General features: G+C 37.6%; 1 long non-coding RNA gene across 1 annotated transcript in view; it reads left to right on the forward strand.

Annotated features, from left to right (window-relative positions):
* The window catches only part of LOC135094056 (uncharacterized), a 60,994-nt gene that overhangs the window by 15,791 nt on the left and 30,122 nt on the right, over positions 1 to 15,081 (forward strand). The window contains exon 3 of the long non-coding RNA XR_010263568.1: positions 12,908 to 12,998. This is a non-coding gene — a long non-coding RNA (uncharacterized LOC135094056). The remainder of the gene's footprint in view (positions 1 to 12,907; positions 12,999 to 15,081) is intronic.

Raw genomic sequence — 15,081 nt, forward strand, 5'->3', positions numbered from 1 at the left:
CTCTCCTCTCCCTTCACTGACCATCCTGGTGAACTAGCCTACAACTTTGCTATCCTCCATGACCTAGAGCAATCGGTGCAACACCCTACTCGTATTCCTGACCGTCTTGGAGATACGCCCAACCTCTAATCCTTCTGCTTATGCTGTCACCCTTTCTTCTCCATTGGGCTCCTCCGATCACAATGTCATACCTGTATCTTCTCCTATCGCTCCAATCCCCCTAAGCGAAGGTGGCTCTGGCGTTTTGCCTCTGCTAGTTGGTGGGACCTGAGGAAGTATTTTGCTGATTTTCCTTGGAATGACTACTGCTTCTGTGTCCGAGACCCGTCTTTGTGTCCTGATCGCATAACAGAGTTGATAGTGTCTGACATGGAGGCGTACATTCCTCACTCTTTTTTCCACCTAAACCTTCCAAACACTGGTTTAACACAGCTTGTTCTCGTGTTTTCCATGCCCTTCCTGGCCTAAACCCTTGAAAGGCTTATGGGCCTGATGGGGTCACCTATTGTTCTCCGAAACTGTGCCTCCGTGCTTGCACCTTGCCTAGTCAAAACTCTTTCAACTCTGTCAACATCTACCTTTCCTTCTTGCTGGAAGTTTGCCAACATTCAGCCTGTTCCTAAAAAGGGTGACCGTTCTAATCCCTCAAAGTACCGTCTTATTGTTTTAATTTGCTGCCTAAAGTTTTTTAATCTATTCTCAACAGGAAGATTCTTAAAAATCTATCACTTCACAACCTTTTATCTGATCGCCAGTATGGGTTCTGTCAAGGCCACTTTACTGGTGATCTTCTGGCTTTCCTTACTGAGTCTTGGTCATCCTCTTTTAAAGATTTTGGTGAAACTTTTGCTGTTGCCTTGGACATATCAAAAGCTTTTGATAGAGTCTGGCACAAAGCTTTGATTTCCAAACTACCCTACTCCGGCTTCTATCCTTATCTCTGTAACTTCATATCAAGTTTAATTTCTGACCGTTCTATTGCTGCTGTGGTAAACGGTCACTGTTCTTCTAAATCTATTAACAGTGGTGTTCCTCAGGGTTCTGTCCTGTCACCCACTCTCTTCTTATTATTCATTAATGATCTTCTAAAGCAAACTTCTTGTCCTGTCCACTTCTACGCTGATGATACCACCCTGCACTTTTCCACGTCTTTTCATAGACGTCCAACCCTTCAGGAAGTAAACATTTCACGCAGGGAAGCCACAGAACGCTTAACTTCTGATCATTCTAAAATTTCTGATTGGAGCAGAGCAAACTTAGTATTGTTCATTATCTGAAAAACTTAATTCCTCCATCTATCAACTAGAAACAACCTTTCAGACAACTATCCTCTCTTCTTCAATGACAGTCAACTGTCCCCCTCTTCTACACTGAACATCCTCGTTCTGTCCTTTACTTATAATCTGAACTGGAAACTTCACATCTCATCTCTAGGTAAAACAGCTTCTATGAAGTTAGGTGTTCTGAGACGTCTCCGCCAGTTTTTCTCATCTCTCCAGCTGCTAAGTCTGTACAAGGGCCTTATCCGTCCTTGTATGGAGTATGCTTCACATGTCTGGGGGGTTCCACTCATACTGCTTTTCTAGACAGGGTGGAATCAAAAGCTTTTCGTCTCATCAACTGCTCTCCTCTAACTGACTGTCTTCAGCTTCTCTCTCACCGCCGCCATGTTGCATCCCTAGCTGTCTTCTACCGCGATTTTCATGCTAACTGCTCTTCTGATCTTGTTAACTGCATGCCTTCCCTCCTCCCGCGGCCTCGCTGCACAAGACTTTCTTCATTCTCTCACCCCTATTCTGTCCACCTCTCTAACCCAAGAGTTAACCAGTATTCTCAATCATTCATCCCTTTCTCTGGTAAACTCTGGAACTCCCTGCCTGCTTCTGTATATCCACCTTCCTATGGTTTGAATTCCTTCAAGAGGGAGGTTTCAAGACACTTATCCTTCAATTTTTGACTACCGCTTTGAACCCTTTTATGGGACTGGCATTTCAGTGGGCATTTTTTTTATTGGATTTTTGTTGCCTTTGGCCAGTGTCCCTCCTATATATATATATATATATATATATATATATATATATATATATATATATATATATATATATATATATATATATATATATATATATATATATATATATATAACTTTAGATAAGCAGTAGCATTTAACAAACACGACACATAATGCTCACAACACTCCAACACACACTAGACCCACAACCAAACGCTTTTTTGTAGGTAGAAAGGGAAGAAAACAGCGTCTACTCCCGTCAGAATGGAAGCGCGAATACGATGGACAGCCAATGAATACGGACTGTAGTTGGACTCACTTATCACCCCGCAGGACCAGTGACAACAGAACACCACAGACACGCCCCTGAAATACAAATTAGAGTTGTCCAGATCCTGGGCTAGAATAAAGACCTCCCATTTCCTATACAATTGGTGAGAACCCGGGAAGAAAGTAAACAGCTATAACCTAGCCCAATATTATACAGTCCTCTGGTTTGTCCCACTCGCGACTGTGGGATCTATTAGAAGCATCCAACAAATACGACTCAACGCTCACGACATTCCAACACACACTATTTCCATAACCAGACACTGCACTTAATTAGAAAGGGGGAGAGAGCAGTGTCTGCTTCCGTCAGAAGACAGGCGCAAATACGATTGACAGCCAGTCAACAAAGACTGCAGGTGGAGTCATTTATCCGCACCACAAAAGTAACTCTGGCGCCCAATTCATACTTATCAGGGATATGTTTGCTTCTCACTTTCTCCTTGTTTCTCTCTTCTCTCGTCATCTTCTTTATTTTATATCTCTGTTCGTTATCCTCTCGGAGCGTCTAATATATATATATATATATATATATATATATATATATATATATATATATATATATATATATATATATATATATATATATATATATATATATATATATAAAGAGTGGTAACAGGTGGGAGAGTCTTGTGAGAGACGGTACTAAGTATTAATGACATAATATAAGAACATAAGAACATAAGAAATAAGGGAAGCTGCAAGAAGCGACCAGGCTTACACGTGGCAGTCCCTGTATGAAACACACCTACCTATTTCCATCTGCTATCCCCATCCATAAACTTGTCTAATCTTCTCTTAAAGCTCTCTAGTGTCCTAGCACTAACTACATGATTACTGAGTCCGTTCCACTCAACTACCACTCTATTTGAGAACCAATTTTTTTCCTATCTCCTTTCTAAACCTAAATTTTTCAAGCTTGAACCCGTTATTTCTTGTTCTACCCTGGTTGCTGATCCTAAAAATTTTGCTTACATCTCCCTTGTTATAACCCTTATACCACTTAAAGACTTCTATCAGGTCCCCTCTTAACCTACGTCTCTCTAATGAATGTAAATTTAACAGCTTCAACCTCGCCTCGTAAGGGATACTCCTCATCCCCTGTATCCTTTTAGTCATTCTCCTCTGTACTGATTCTAATAGACCTATATCTTTCCTGTAATGTGGGGACCAGAACTGCACCGCGTAGTCTAGATGAGGTCTGACCAGCGCCAAGTATAACTTTAATATTACTCCCGGCCTTCTACTTTTAACACTCCTAAAAATGAATCCTAGTACCCTATTTGCCTTGTTTCTGGCTTCTATGCATTGTTTCCCTAGACGGAGTTCAGAGCTAACTATAACTCCTAAATCTTTCTCGTACCCTGTACCTACCAGAGTTTGGTTGTCTAATGTGTCTGACATATATTAAATAAGTCAGAATTGTTGATTTTTTTTGTTGAATTTTTTTGTGAGTTTTAATAATTCTCAGTTCGTTGAGGCGTTCTTTATAATTGTTTAACCTATTTTCTCCTCCTGCTCTGATTTCATCCTACTATTGTGCTAATTGCTTTTCCTTTCTTCTTTCTACGGTCAAGGTGGGTGGGGGTTGTCATCTGGCAACTTATAGCGCTTGCGCTCGTCCCACTCTGCCTTCTCCGTTATGTTTAATAATAATAATAATAATGTGTACCTATTGTGTGGGTTTCCTCTACCTACGCTAAGCACTTTGCATTTATTGATATTGAATTGAATTTGCCATCTATCCGTCCATTCATTCATTCTATCTAAGTCTGCCTGCAAGGCGATGGCATCCGATTCTGACCTAATTAATCTACCTATCTTTGTGTCATCCGCAAATTTACTAACATCACTACTAATTCCACTATCCAAGTCATTGATATACATTAGAAATAACAATGGCCCTAATACTGATCCCTGTGGCACCCCACTAATGACATGACCCCACTCGGATTTCGAGCCGTTTATTACCACTCTCTGTCGCCTGTCACTAAGCCATGACCCTATCCAGCCTAACACCTTCCCATCTATCCCGTGCGCCCTAACCTTTCTCAGGAGCCTTTGATGGGGTACCTTGTCAAATGCTTTACTAAAGTCCAGATATAAGATATCATAACTATCACCATTATCTACTGCCTCGTACACCTTACTGTAAAAACTTAACAAGTTTGTCAGGCAAGACTTCCCCTTCGTGAAGCCATGCTGTGACTGATTTATCAAGTTATGTTTGTCTAAATGTTCCCTAATGTTCCTCGCTATTATTGACTCAAACATTTTACCTACAACTGAAGTTAAGCTGACAGGTCTATAATTAGACGCTAAAGTTTTATCTCCTTTCTTAAAGATGGGTACTACATTAGCCTGCCTCCACATTACTGGTACCTCACCCGACTCCAGTGATTTCCTAAAGACAGAAACTAACGGCTCACTAATAATCTCTTTACATTCTTTAAGTACTCTGGGGTATATTTCATCAGGTCCTGGTGACTTGAATTTTTTTAGCCTATCTATCTCCTGTTCCACTATCTCCCTAGTTATGAAAATATCTGTCAGCCTCTCATTCTCATCTGCTCTAAACACCTGTTCACTATCTGGCATATCCTGCATGTTTTCCTGGGTGAAGACAGTTAAAAAAAAATAAAAAAATATTATGCTGGACAGTGGGAGGTTAGCCTGTGGGAGGTATCTCTAATGGTGTTTTACCCTCATATGTGCGTCTTTACTGTCTGAGCTCTAGAACATAATTTGGCGAGTTCTTTCTCACCTTTTGGGATAAGCTGAGGTTGTGTATATTTTCTTTCCTGTGGTTCTGATGAAACAAGCTGATGATCAATGAGGCTTTACAGCTGTTTGAAACCAGTAAACTGCCTGGATTCGTATTGTACGTTCCCTGCATTAGGCTGCATGGGAAGAAGCTTAGGAAGAAACTGACCCAAGAGAGTGCACCCAGGAGAGGGGCTGGATCTGCTTGTAACAGAATTTGACGACCTAGCCTGTATAAAACTGGAATATCTTGTAATTACGTAGGAGGGATATTTCAGTGTCTTTTGTTTTGTTTATTTCCTGTGTGTGTTAATGTCCCGCCTAGACCATGGAAGGAAACTCTTGTAGCAGGGATGATTCGCAACCTGTGTCCCCCCACTTCTGCGCTAAGTGGCAGTGAAGATTTAGCCCATTTCGGTGTTCGGATACAGAGCCTCGAAAATAGTGTCCGTGGTAATATTAGCCCTACCCACAGTATTGGTGAGTTTTTCCAAATAGAAACACCTCTGAGGAGCTAAGATTCAAGTTGAAGAAAATATATCTAGAGGAGGCTAGAGAAGCTAAGAGGCTTGAGTTGGAAGCCAAAAGGGAGAGAGAGAATTGGGGAAGCTTGAATTGGAGGCTGAGAAAGACAGAGAAATAAGGAGGCTTGAATTGGAATCTGAAGCTGAAGCAAGGAGTCTGAAGGCTGAGGAGTTTAGGGAAGCTGAGAGGCCTGAGACCGAACAGAAGATAAGGATCTATGAGGAGGCGAGAATGCATGAGGGGGAGGATGCTGTGAAGAACAGAGTATCTGAGTTCGAAAAAAAAAAACACGATTAGAGGTTAATTTACATCGAAGAGAAGAAACAAATGGAGGAAAGCCAGATGGTGAGAAGCATGAAGCTGATACCGGAGTTTTGACGATAAGGTAACGAAATGGTTTCGGAGGTTTGAGAAAAAGGCAGCAGAATTTGATTGGTCTCAGAAATGCTGGGTTGACCTAGTTGCTAATATGTTGAAAGGTAAGGTGCTATATGTTTATGGTTGCATGTCATTAGATAATTTGGAAAATTATGATGAATTCAAGATTGACATACTAAGAGCCTATGAGCTATGCCAGAATAATTTTAAGTAGGTAAGAAAAGGTCTGGTGATCTTTACCTCGAATGTCCTCGATACCTCGAGGACACTCCAGAAGAAGAAAAAAAAAAAAAAAAACCTATTAGCAGTAGCTTATACATGACAAAAGAAAAAAAAAATAAATAAATCAAGCAAAGTAAAGGTATGAAGTTGTGTGTTTTCGCGTATGGTGTGGTGAAGACTGATAAATAGTGGAAGTAGATTAGTTACGAGCCCGGAACCCCAAAGCTCTGTGTAGAGTTTATAAAATGTACAATTCTGATGAACACCGTTGGTTATTTAATTCAGGTTTCAGGTGTTTAATGTAAATAGCGTCTAATATCTTAGTGTCTGTATGTGAGCCAGCTTTATGTAATATACTGAAGAGCTTCTCCGAAAACAAATCATCATGTGTGTTTGAATGTGTTCTTATTGCTGAAAAAGGGGGTGAGCTAGCTATTTTTTGTGTAAGCATTGCAATACCTTTATGTTCACTGAATCTAAAAGTTAGATTTTTTTAGTGTCTCAGATATATCGAATCCTGCAACTCGAACAAGTAAATTCATAAATGATGTTAGAGATCAGTCGAATAGAAAAAAAGGTCCTTGAACTGAAAAAATAAATAAAAAAAAAAAAATAAAAAAATAAAAATAATAATGATAATAATAATAATAATAACAGTAAACGTGTTGGTAAAAATAAATATGAACTTGGTGTCCGGTTATTATGTTTTAAGTACTGTAGTGAGTCTTTCTAAAAGTATAGCTCAGATGGCTATAGTAAGGTAATTTTATGTATTCCTTGTGTGTAACCTATTTACCATTAGAGGGAGGCTGACTAAATTTGCTTTCTGAAATATAGTAGATAATATTACTGATGATGCTTAACGGGAAGCCATTATTGTGAAAAAAATGTCCTTAAGAAGTTGACCTCATGACCAAAAGCAAAAAGATAAAGCGTAGCATCGATATAAGAGAATATTTTATATCATTAACCTTAAACATAATAAATAAATATAAATATAAATAATTATATAAATAATTAGTCCCCAAACTTGGGAAAGTTGATTTGCGGTAAACCAATCTAGTTCTCACACCGCCACTCTTTGTCGGTCCTCACCGAACCACACGCGAAAACACACAAGGTTTGTCCATAGCTTCATGCCTTTATTTTGCTTTATTTATTTTATTTTTTTTATTTATTTATTTTTATTTATTTATTTATTTATTTATTCTTTTTGTCATGTATAAGCTGTTGCCGATAGGGTATTTTGCCACTTTTTTTTTTTTTGTTAATGCTTGCTTCCCTGTCTCCTTTTGGTTGCTGTTTTATTTTTAATTTTGTCCCTAGTGTGGTATTTTATGATTTTTGTCATTGTATTTATTTTCATCAATATTTTAGCCTGATGATGCCTTCTGTGAAGGTGAAACGTTGTGATAAATAAAGAAGGAAATCTTGTGTATCCCTACTTACCTCATCTATAACTCGGAACCCGTCCTACTATATATATATATATATATATATATATATATATATATATATATATATATATATATATATATATATATATATATATATATATATATATATATATATATATATATATATATATATATATATATATATATATATATATATATATATATATATATATATATATATATATATATATATATATATATATATATAATTTATTTATTGTTTTTTTTTATTATTATTATTATTATTTTTTTTTTCCTGCTTAATTACTAAGTCTGTACAGAGACGTTATTCATCCATGTGTGGAGTGTGCTTTACATGTATTAATTCTGTTCATGCCGCTTTTTTAGACAGGATAGAATCAAAAACTTTTTGTCATATCAACTTCTCTCCTCTAACTGATTGCCTTCAGCCTCTCTCTCATCGCCGCAATGTTCCATCTCTTGCTATCTTCTACAGCTATTTTCATGCTAACTACTCTTCTGATCTTTCTAATTGATGTCTTCCCTCCTCCCAAGGCCTCACGGTATAAAACTTTTTCTTTTTTCTTTAACTCCTATTCTGTCTACTTCTCTAATGCAAGAGTTAAGTTAGTATTCTCAATCATTCATCCCTTTCTCTGGTAAACTCTGGAATTCCATGCCTGTTTATGTATTTCCTCCTTCCTATGACCTCATAACTTTCAAATGGGAGACTTCAAGACAATTGTTATCTGCTCTTTGATAATTCTATTTGACATTTGTCTGGGAACTGGCATTTGATTCAGTTTTCAATTAAAAATGTTGTTGACCTTGGTAACTGGATCTCTTATATATATATATATATATATATATATATATATATATATATATATATATATATATATATATATATATATATATATATATATATATATATATATATATATATATATATATATATATATATATATATATATATATATATATATATATATATATATATATATATATATATATATATATATATATATATATATATATATATATATATATATATATATATATATATATATATATATATATATATATATATATATATATATATATATATATATATATATATATATATATATATATATATATATATATATATATATATATATATATATATATATATATATATATATATATATATATATATATATATATATATATATATATATATATATATATATATATAAGTCCTGGTGAAAATGGTATCCTCCACAACCTGCTGATACTTGGCATGTGGTCAACACCTTTTAGCTCTGTATTCACTTTTTTTTTTTTTTTTTGTCTCGTGTCCAGTCATAACAGGGTCTACATGTTGTTTCCTCTGTCAGAGACAAGCCAACCCGAAAGCAAGTAAGGGAGACACATAAACAATATCAAATATCTGTATTCGTGAGGTCAGTGTCTTGGGCACATAACGAATGCCAGATATCAAGGTCAGTGGGCACGAAACGAGCAGACCTACTGTTCTGGGTCAGTACCACTTAAATTAAAATTAATACATTCAAATGACAGCTTACATTTTTTATTTGTACCAATTCTCTTTTGTTGATTAATTCTATTTCACTTTATATTCTCGCATTTTTATTCTACAACAATAGTCTTATAACTGTCTCTTTTCACCTATCAGTTGAGATGCTTTGACCATTTTGTAGTGGCACCATATGACCACGATGTTCTGACGCATTATTATTATTATTATTTTTTTTTTTAATCAATCAATCAATCCCCTTTGTCAAACACTTCCTTTTTAATAATCTTTTCTTCTTTTCCAAAATAGGAGGAGGCAGTAGACAGCTGCCGAAATGATAATTACTCCCAGTGAGGTCTAAAGCACTGTTCAGGAGGTGCTGTGAACTTATCATTTGACCCAGCTGTGACCTCACTGAACGTTTCCCTTTGTGTCTCACAAAGACAACTCTCTTCCTCCACACAAAACTACAAGCACCTGATAACACACACACCCTTCACTCAAAAATTTTAAAATCATAATGGCGACTCCTACACCAGCCTCGGATTCCCCATCTGGGGAGGGGACCATAAATGTCCCCAGGTCGGACTGCCTTTCTGTCGACGACCCTAAGTGTCTTGACACCCCCCCCAACTTTTTATTCATTAACTTTTGTAACATTCGTGGTCTAAGATCTAATTTTCAATCTGTAGAACACCACCTCTCCTCTTCTAAACCTCATCTTCTTTTCCTCACTAAAACTCAGGTGTCTGAGGCAACTGACAGTAGCCCCTTTTCTGTTCCCTCCTACTTTCTCTATCCTCATTTACGATCTAAAGCTGGATGCTGCGTTTATATGCGCAGTGACTTAACCTGCTCTCGTGCCCACGCTCTTGAATCTTCCGAGTTTTCCACCATCAGGCTACGACTACAGAGTCACTCTCAAACTAAATTTATCTGTGCTGTATACCTCTCACCTAACTCCTTTGACTATAAGAAATTCTTTGACTACTTAACTTCCAAAGTGGAGCACATTCTGACTCTCTTCCTTTTTGCAGAGATCTCCATTCTTGGAGCCTTCAATGTTCACCACCAGCTTTGGCTTTCCTCTCCCTTCACTGACCATCCTGGTGAACTAGCCTACAACTTTGCTATCCTCCGCGACCTAGAGCAATTGGTGCAACACCCTACTCGTATTCCTGACCGTCTTGGAGATACGCTCAACATTCTTGACCTTTTCCTGACCTCTAATCCTTCTGCTCATGCTGTCACCCTTTTTTTTCCGTTGGGCTCCTCCGATCACAATCTCATATCTGTATCTTGACCTATCGCTACAATCCCTCCTAAGGATCCCCCTAAGCGAAGGTGCATCTGGTGTTTTGCCTCTGCTAGTTGGGGGGACCTGAGGAGGTATTTTGCTGATTTTCCTTGGAATGACTACTGCTTCCGTGTCAGAGACCCGTCTTTGTGTGCCGAGTAACAATAACGAGTAACAGTAATAACAGAGGTGATAGTGTCTGGCATGGAGGCGTACATTCCTCACTCATTTTCTAGTCCTAAACCTTCTAAACCTTGGTTTAACACAGCTTGTTCTCGTGCTATACATGATAGAGAGTGGCCCACAAAAGGTACTTAAGCCTTCCATCACCAAAATCTCATGCGCTTTATATTTCTGCCCGGAACCATGCCAAGTCTGTTCTCCAACTAGCCAAAAACTCCTTCATTAACAGAAAGTGTCAAAACCTTTCAAGATCTAACTCCCCTCGTGACTTCTGGCATCTAACCAAAAATATCTCCATTAACTTTGCTTCTTCTTTCCCTCCTCTGTTTCAACCAGATGGCACCACTGCTATCACATCTATTTCTAAAACTGAACTCTTCGCTCAAACCTTTGCTAAAAACTCTACCTTGGATGATTCTGGGCTTGCTCTTCCCTCTCCTCCACCCTCTGACTACTTCATGCCACCTATTCAAATTCTTGGCAATGATGTTTCCCATGCCCTCGCTGGCCTAAACCCTTGGAAGGCTTATGGACCTGATGGGGTCTCTCCTATTGTTCCCCGAAACTGGACGTTTGCCTACATTCAACCTGTTTCTAAAAAGGGTGACCGTTCTAATCCTTAAATTACCGTCCTATTGCTTTAATTTCCTGCCTATCTAAAGTTTTTGAATCTATCCTCAACAGGAAGATTCTTAAACATCTATCACTTCACAATCTTCTATCTGATCGCCAGTATGGGTTCCGTCAAGGCCGCTCTACTGGTAATCTTCTGGCTTTCCTTACTGAGTCTTGGTTATCCTCTTTTAGAGATTTTGGTGAAACTTTTGCTGTTGCCTTGGACATATCAAAAGCTTTTGATAGAGTCTGGCACAAAGCTTTGTAACTTCTCTCTGTAACTTCATCTCAAGTTTCCTTTCTGACTGTTCTACTGCTGCTGTGGTAGACGGTCACTGTTCTTCTCCTAAATCTATTAACAGTGGTGTTCCTCAGGTTTCTGTCCTGTCACCCACTCTCTTCTTATCATTCATTAATGATCTTCTAAACCAAACTTCTTGTCCTATCCACTCCTACGCTGATGATACCACCCTGCACTTTTCCACGTCTTTTCATAGACGCCCAACCCTTCAAGAGGTAAACATTTCACGCAGGGAAGCCACAGAACGCTTGACTTCTGATCTTTCTAAAATTTCTGATTGGGGCAGAGCAAACTTGGTATTGTTCAATGCCTCAAAAACTCAATTCCTCCATCTATCAACTCGACACACCCTTCCAGACAACCATCCCCTTTTCTTCATTGACACTCAACTATCCCCCTCTTCTACACTAAACATCCTTGGTCTGTCCTTTACTTATAATCCGAGCTGGAAAATTCACATCTCATCTCTAGCTAAAATAGCTTCTATGAAGTTAGGTGTTCTGAGACGTCTCCGCCAGTTTTTCTCATCCCACCAGCTGCTAACTCTGTACAAGGGCCTTATCCGTCCATGTATGGAGTATGCTTCACATGTCTGGGGGAGTTCCACTCGTACTGCTTTTTTAGACAGGGTGGAATCAAAAGCTTTTCGTCTCATCAACTCCTCTCCTCTAACTGTCCGTCTTCAGCCTCTCTCTCACCGCCGCAATGTTGCATCTCTAGCTGTCTTCTACCGCTATTTTCATGCTAACTGCTCTTCTGATCTTGCTAGCTGCATGCCTCCCCTCCTCTCGCGGCCTCAATGCACAAGACTTTCTTCTTTCTTTCGCCCCTATTCTGTCTACCTCTCTAACGTAAGAGTTAACCAGTACTCTCAATCATTCATCCCTTTCTCTGGTAAACTCTGGAACTCTGTGCCTGCTTCTGTATTTCCACCTTCCTCTGACATGAACTCCTTCAAGAGGGAGGTTTCAAGACACTTATTCACCAATTTTTGACCACTGCTTTGACCCTTTTATGGGACTGGCATTTCAGTGGGCTTTTTTTTTTTTTATTGGATTTTTGTTGCCCTTGGCCAGTGTCCTTCCTACTTAAAAAAAAATAAATAAACCTTTCCTGTTCATAATTGAGAGTCTCGATGTTGGTAACAATGAAACAATGTTCATTTGAAAATCAGTAATGGCGACATGTGTGATTCTTAGAAATGTTTATCTTACATTGAGATCGGAATATCTTATATTCCAATTAAAAATTAAGTAAATAAATAGACATTACGTCATTACGTTACTTAAACATTCAGATTGGTCCATTGAAAGTGATGTTAAAATAACTTCCTCCCTTGTTGCAGCATCGAATATGTAGTTCCTGGTAATCCTTCAGGTGGCGTAGAGCTACCCAATGGCTCGTGGACTGGCGTTGTCGGTCAACTCACTCGGCAAGTACGTGTCTCCACTAAAAAAGCTGCAGCTTATATATATATATATATATATATATATATATATATATATATATATATATATATATATATATCACTTTCAACAATTAATTTTATTATATATATATATATATGTATATTTCACTATTTCGTATATTCATGCACGTGTACCATGGCCAGCCAGTCCCTTTTCCACCTCTCAAAGGAATTTCACACCCACTTATGGATAACACTTACGTACATATGTTCCCTCCTGGTCATTTCTCCTTCATTCTTAACCTCTAGGGGACTTCACACCCACTTCCAGTCCTTAGGGATAACACCTGCGTTCGTCACCCCCCTTCTCTACATATGAAGGGAATTTCACACCCACTTCCAGTCTTTAGCTCAGATAAACACAGCCACAGGTAGCAGGATGGTCAGTTCATCAGGCAGTTTAGATCAGTTCGAGTTCAGTCCCAGTCAGAGACACAGTCAGTCAGTAACCCAGTCACGAGCAGTCAGTCTTGTTTCTCACTCAGTTCTGCTCAATCACAGTCAGCCGTGATAGACACTGCTCAGATATAAATCATATTACCTCTGAGAGAGAGAGAGAGAGAGAGAGAGAGAGAGAGAGAGAGAGAGAGAGAGAGAGAGAGAGAGAGAGAGAGAGAGAGAGAGAGAGAGAGAGAGAGAGAGAGAGAGAGAGAGAGAGAGAGACAGTACAAATGAATTCGCCACGTTACGATATCGTCTCGAATCTAGTCATATATTAAACCAAGAGTTCTCGTCATCGTACCTTTCACTTGCACAAATCAACCATATCAACCTTATACCCACGACCTCCAAGCTACCAGAATCACCGCCACACTCCGGTTTTCCACGTTACCAACACTCCAAGCATCTTCATCGACTGGTTAAGTAACAAACATCTTCAATCATCAACTCCAGAATAACTTCATTCACCGATATAATATATTATCTTGCCTATGATTACTCTAGTTTGGTTGTGAAACGGCTCCTCAACTATGTTTCTTTCTTCTTTTATTATATATATATATATATATATATATATATATATATATATATATATATATATATATATATATATATATATATATATATATATATATATATATATATATATATATATATATATATATATATATATATATATATATATATATATATATATATATATATATATATATATATATATATATATATATATATATATATATATATATATATATATATATATATATATATATATATATATATATATATGTCACGCATAATGTGGATAATTGCCTAATGTGAACATTAGGCAGTGAAATTGCCTAATCTTCATATTAGGCAATTTGTTTGCACGATGTTGACAATAGGCAACTTACTTGCTTAATGTCCACTTTAGGCATGATTTTCAAATTAGGCAAGGGTATTTTGCCTAATGTGAATTGAATGACAAACCAGTGTCTACAGTTTTGTTCGAATGTTGTTCGAAACTTTGGGTCTGTTATAGTTAGGTTAGGTTAGGTTAGGTTAGGTTAGGTTAGGTTAGGTTAGGTTAGGTTAGGTTATTATTAGAACAAAATTTACACCAGCTGACCTAAGTGGGATCAAACAGACCCTTATAAAGTCTGAAGAGGTTCCTGATATCTGCCTATCGATGAGAACAGCAACAGCAAGAGCCACTGGTGGGCAAGGTTATACAAAGTGTCAATGTACTACTCAATGTACATCAGGAAGGTGCAGCTGCCTAAGAAAAGAAATTAAATGCAACTCGCGCTGTCACCCAGGCAGATCATGCAAAAATTTGTGATTGGACTCAACTGAACCCTGAGATCGATTGACCTATTTTACTTATACTAATATTGCATTAATTAATTATGTTTTCCTTATTCACATTGGGCAAAATTGAGCTGCATAATTTGAACAATAGGCATTTTTTGCCTAATGTTAACAATTTGTAAACTTTACGCAACCTACTTGCTTGATGTACACATTAGGCAATTTTCTGCCTAATGTTCACATTAGGCAATTGTCCACATTATGCGTAACATATATATATATATATATAAAGCATATATGGACAGGAAATTATCTTT

This window comes from Scylla paramamosain, chromosome 44, assembly GCF_035594125.1.
Source record: "Scylla paramamosain isolate STU-SP2022 chromosome 44, ASM3559412v1, whole genome shotgun sequence".
Lineage (NCBI taxonomy): Eukaryota > Metazoa > Arthropoda > Malacostraca > Decapoda > Portunidae > Scylla > Scylla paramamosain.